This window comes from Balaenoptera musculus, chromosome 15 (genome assembly GCF_009873245.2).
Source record: "Balaenoptera musculus isolate JJ_BM4_2016_0621 chromosome 15, mBalMus1.pri.v3, whole genome shotgun sequence".
Classification (NCBI taxonomy): Eukaryota; Metazoa; Chordata; class Mammalia; order Artiodactyla; family Balaenopteridae; genus Balaenoptera; species Balaenoptera musculus.
The window spans coordinates 57,966,751-57,972,750 of NC_045799.1; the positions used below are offsets into that span (position 1 = coordinate 57,966,751).

The 6,000-nt window shown below is 43.3% G+C and overlaps 1 long non-coding RNA gene across 1 annotated transcript in view; it reads left to right on the forward strand.

The window, feature by feature from the left end:
- LOC118881218 overlaps positions 1–2,342 on the forward strand; it is a 40,116-nt gene extending 37,774 nt beyond the window's left edge. The window contains exon 5 of the long non-coding RNA XR_005016472.1: positions 2,237–2,342. This is a non-coding gene — a long non-coding RNA (uncharacterized LOC118881218). The remainder of the gene's footprint in view (positions 1–2,236) is intronic.
- The last annotated feature ends 3,658 nt before the right edge of the window (positions 2,343–6,000 follow it).

The window sequence follows — 6,000 nt, forward strand, 5'->3', positions numbered from 1 at the left end:
CTCTGCTGATCTAGGCTGGGCTTTCTCACATGATAAAATGTAGGCTGGCTGTAGGCTGAGGTGGCTTGACTAATTTCCCAACATGGTCTTTCATTCTTCATCAGGCTAACTTGGGCTTGTTCATATGACAGAGTTGGGATTCTAGGAGAAGCAGCAAAAGCTGGAAGATCCTCTTAAGGCCTAGGCTCAAAACTGACACACCTTCAATTCTGCTACATTCCTTTGGCCTGAACAAGTCATCAGGCCAGCCCAGACTGAAGGGCTGGGGAAACAAATGGTTCTATCTCTTGATGGGAGGAGCTGCAGAGTCACATTATAAGGGGTGTTGTTACAGGAAGAGATAAAGAGTTATCGTTTTTGCAATCAAGCTGCCACACGTTTTTAGTATCGAGTAAACTTTGAGCGTGCTTGTAAGGCTAGATCATGTTTGTAAGTGTAGATGGATCACAACTGAGATGGAAAAATTGATCATACAAAAGGGAATTTCATTATCCTTGCAATCACACAACCTCACATTTTATGCCATCAGATCATTTGGACCATTGCATTTTGGTGGGGATTTTATCACATTTACACACCACAGACACACAGTATATATAAGTTGGTGACTGACTCTCCAAGGACCTCTGATAAAACCTGTTGACCAAGCAAAGCTGTTGATTGGATGCACTACAGTAGAGGAGAGCATCATCTTAACAGAGTCTTGGTAGTATCTTAAAATGGGGAAATTAGTGTTGGGGAGGAAAAACTTTTCCTCTGTCCTCTTAGGCTGTTTATCTCAGGCCCCATGAATTACACTAGCAAAAGACAAATTTAGCGGGAAAAAAGTCACACAATTTTTACTAATATTTAAGTGCATGGGAGTTCATAGAAAAGAAATGAAAACTTGGAAAAGTTGTTCAGGGGTTTATGTACCCTTCTAACAAAGGAAAGAGGGCTTGGGCTTCAAGAGACAATAAATTATGGGGAAATTACTAGAAAATATATGGAGAGAACTAATGGGAGAACGGGAGTCATTTTAGTAAGGTCTATGTATGCAAACTCATTTTGGTACAGACTTCCCACATTCAATGACAAGAGTCACTTTTCTCTTGTTAGTAGTGGGGAGAGGGGGAGGGCGCCATCCTCAAAGGATAATTTTTGTCCTGCTTTCAGTCAGATAAGGGGAGGGCAGAGAACTCTTCCTGCATCTATTGACTCTTAACTGTCTTCAGGGCAAAGTAATCCTTACACCAAAGTGGCATGTTTTGGAGTGGCATATTCTGATCCCCTTTATTAGCAGAGAGTATTTATAGGACTTTAGGGCCTAGGCTGGGTGATTTTAATGTGGGTTTTGCAAGGTAGGGGACCATCTAGGATTGGGCATAGCTTATGACATAATAGCTTTGGGTAAGTGGGCCCAGTGATTCTAAAGTCTTAAGAGCAGATCTTGATGACCACCCTATTTTAGCTGGTTCACAGTCTTATCTTCTAAGAGCAAGTATTTCCTGAAATCAACAGCTAACTGTTTTAGGCCTGGTTTCTGTGTTATTTAATATAAGCATGGAAACATATTCCTGGTCCCAGTATGGTTTAATTCAGACACAGGAAATTATGTCAGTTTCCGTTCTCATATATATTCAACTTGTTTTATTTATCCCCTCCTTTTCTCCAACTCCAGCTGTCTCTGGGTGAAATGTTCCATGACCTTACTTCTTAGAAGTATGAAATGATTTTGAACTGCAAACAAAGTGTGTTTAAATCCAGGCAAAACAGTCAACACAACACTGAAAAAGCTAGCTCAATTCTAGCTAGGGAATTAATTGAAAGGCCTGATTTCACTATTTTTGCAAGCAGGACACAGACTCCCACACAACCTCTTTTAAAAATCACTTTATCTTCAGTAAAGCTAGTTTTCTCAACCAACATTCAGAACATAACACTGTAAAAAGCTCTGACATTGACGGATTCTGAAGAAAATAAGGCAAGATATAAAACTTAGAATACTACTCACTGAACATATGGCTAGACGCTTTATTTAAAAGAAAGGACAAGGAATCCAGAAGTGCTATAATTAGAAAAACTTCATGCACTGTTCACAAGAACAAGTAGCTTTCCTGGGACCCAAATGTTTAAGATAATGGCCTCTGACATTTTGAAAAACGGCCATATTGTACCAAGTGAATAAACGTGAAAAGGCATGGTCTGTGAGAAGAAAATTGTGTGATGTGACATATTTTTGGTTGTCTATTGACAGGGATAAGATGATGGACTGTGAGTGTTTTCTTTGTTGCCATGACAATCATTTCCCTTTGTAAGATGGACAGCTGCACCATGATTTGGTGAGTTCGGCCAATGCCATAACAAGCTGAGGTAGGTGGAAATCAGCCTCCTTTTGCTGATATGATCAGGAAGGCCTTCTACTCCCACCCTGCTCCATTCCATTCTTCACACAGCAACAGGCACCATCACACCCCTGTATACAAAACCCATCAATGCCATCTTCCTGTATCAGCCTTAACTCCATACCTGCCCCCTGGCTCTTTCAACAATTTTACCTGGTACCAGTCTCCCCAAAACCAGTTTCTCATCTTTGGAAGGCTTTTGTCTACCTCTGCATAGCTGCTCCTTCCACTTGGAATGCTCTCCCCCCAGATCCCTATATGGCTGACTTCTAATCCTTCCTCAGGTGGCAGAAAATCTTACCTACAGAAAGACCTTCCTTGCCACCCTGAATACCACAAGTCTTCCCAGCCCTGTCCCTTTTAACTCTCAGCTCCTCATTTGTTTTCATCATAATTACCCCAAATTTTAAGTATATTAGGTCTCTGTCCATTCACTAATCTGCTGTCCTTCTTTCTAACAGAACATGACTCCCACGAGAATAGGGACCCTGTCAGTTTTGTTCATTGAAATATTCCCAGTGCCTGGTACATCTAAACTCAATAGATATTTGTTGAATAAAATGAACCATAAAGGTCAAGCCAGCCAAGAAATCAATGGAGAAAGGAGGGAGGAAGGAAGAAAGACATCTGATCACACCATTTGAGCACCTAGATCCAGCTGTGCCTGATTACACTAAATAGACTTTTCAATTATGTGAGTCAAAAATTCTATATGTATTGCTTACGCCAGTCTGGCTTGTGTTTCTGTCCTTTTCCATTGAAAAATCACTTCAAATATGCTTGGTGGTGGTGGTGGTGGTGATGGTGTATACACTTCTATTTGAATATCTTTCTATAGACTTTGTTTTTGAAATGGCCACTACTAAATTTCTATGTGCAGGCAAGTGTTTTGTCTGGTAATATGGTCTTTCCACAGAGACTCTCCAGAACTGGTTATTGACAATGGTCCTAACTACAGATTTTTGTTAATTCTGATGTTCTCTGTACAAATACACCTGTAGTCAAGAACAGGGGTTGCTGGGGGAGCGGAGGGTGGCACTCTGGTGAGGGGAGAGAAATCAGTGACCCTGTCGGCCCTGAAAACTCAAAAAGGAATACAGAATTGTTAAAAGTTCTTGGCTTTCCATGTGACCCCGGATTTTGAAGATGTATTTGAAGGGGTCCCCAATTTTGTATTTTCTCAGTCCCCCCTTCTCTCAAGCCTCTTTCCTTAAAGTTGCATGAGAATTTAGTTACTTTACTTAGGGGCCAGCTGCTCTGCCCAAGGAAAATGGAAAACAAGCATGTCTCTGAGGATAACAAGTGTGGTTGGCCTTGGGTGCAAGGGAGTGGAGCAGATAAAGGTCCTTGAAAGACGAATAAGGAGCCGAAAAATATCACGTGTCTCTGGGAAAGTAAGAGGTCATTATAGAACAAGATAAGTAAACACTCCGAGCCTGTGTTGCGATAGAAAACAGGACCCCTCAACCCTTGGGCAGGGAGAGGAGGAGGTGGTGGGTCTGAATGGCCCAGGGAAGAAATGCTTAGAGAGAGAAGGGAGGGGTGGTCAGGGAGCTGTAACCCAAGTCTGCAGCTGCTTCTTGGACCTCAGTAGCAGGGATGTGTCTTTATTCCCATCGGTTGGGAAACTGATGGAAAAGGCTGCAAAATTCATAATAAAGCTAGGACTGTGTGCGAGGTACCATTCTAAGTGTTTTTCGTACATTAAACCATTTAACCCTGTCAAAGAAAACTCAGAGCTGGACAGTAAAGTGGCAAAAGCAGATTTACTCAGAACTATCACAACGGGGGAAAGAGACTTCTGGGTGGAACCGGGTTCAATTCGGAATACAACAAGGACAAGTGGGGATTCATAGCCCAGGAGAAAGTTGAGGGTTGGGGGATGGAAAATCACTAAGAGGAAACATTGGGGATTCTGGCTAAACCAGCCTAACAGGATTCTCGCTGCAAGTGGGCCGAGCTGATCAGACATCACCTGAGGGACGGTGGAGGCGGAGAGGAATTTGGTCAGACATTGATGGTGATCAGAGGTTGAGGGTCAGGGATTCTGGCTAAGCTGACTTGACAGGATTCTCGCTAAAACTGGGCCATGCGAAGAAGAGCGTGGAAGCCCAAAAGCTGAGCCCTAGCTGGGAAGAGAGTTCAGAGAAGCCGGATTAAAGTTTGGTTAAGGAGAGGGCCTTTGTCAACCTTAAAACAACTCTATGAGATAGAGAGTATTATTCCCGTTTACAAATGAGAACACAGGTATAGAGAGTCCGGCCAGCCATGGATTCAGCACTCCGTACTTAGGCAGCGTACTTTACGGAGGGCACGGTGTGGATACGTTAATCTGCTGCACACGTGGCTACTTCTTTCCAATCAGCGGTCACAAGATCCTTTCCTTGTATCTCAATTTCAACCCCTTGGAGAATGACTAATTACCTCTTCGAGGTAATGCTCCAAGGCCTCCCGAAATGAAATCCACATTTTTCAAGTGAAGGGGATCAGGATAGGCCACCCCAAAATATACCACTGTGGCATAAGAATCATTTTGAGCTGAAGGCATGTGCGTTCTTGAAATCCGTTATCTACCTAAAAGCAGAACCTCCTGAAAGAGCACAGCTGTCCTAAGTCCCCTCTCCAGGAGCTGCTCTAATCTCCTGAGGTGAGACGTCACTACCCCACCCAGACAAACATTGTCACAAGACTCTCCTATCTCCCATCTAGTCTTTCAAGGGCTCACTGAGCTTTCCAAAACATTGTTTGCTTTTCTATAAATACTCTTTCTCCCACTTCTGTTTCCCCTACTAAGTTAGGAGTATAGGTCTCAAATTCTAACCACCCCTTTGACCTACTTACCTCTCTTCCATGTATATGTGCGATGCACATGCTAGCAGACTTCTGTTTGATTTTCCCTTGTTAATTGGTCTTTTGTTGGGCTCGTTCATAGGGCCCCAGCTGAAGACCCTTAAGATGGGTAGAGGGAAAAGATTTTTTTCTTCCCCTACACAATTCAGACGGTCTTAAGCACACCCTCCCTCCATCCAGTCTTTTTTGCATGGTGAAGCAACAAATAATTTGACACCTGGTTCTGTTTATACAGAAGACCACTCTCGTGGTGTGGTCACATTTCCTGATGTCTCCACTCTGAGGTTTGGAGCCTAAAGGGTTGGGAGAATGCATTATACTGGATAGTACGCAGTTTCTTTCTTCAGATTTTTTTAATATAAATTTATTTGTTTATTTATTTATTTTTGGCTGCGCGGGCTTTCTTTCGTTGCAACGAGCCGGTGCTACTCTTCATTGCGGTGCGCAGGCTTCTCATTGCGGTGGCTTCTCTTGTTGCAAAGCACAAGCTCTAGGCACGCGGGCTTCAGTAGTTGTGGCACGCGGGCTCTAGAGCACAAGCTCAATAGCTGTGGCACACGGGCTCAGTTGCTCCGCGGCATGTGGGATCTTCCCGGACCAGGGATCGAACCTGTGTCCCCTACATTGGCAGGCAGATTCTTAACCATTGCACCACAAGGGAAGTCCCCATTTCTTCAGATTTTAATAGCATCTGGTATCCAAACTTTACAATGCCTTTGCTTTTTTTTTTTGGCCGTGCCAGATGGCATGCAGGATCTTAATTCCC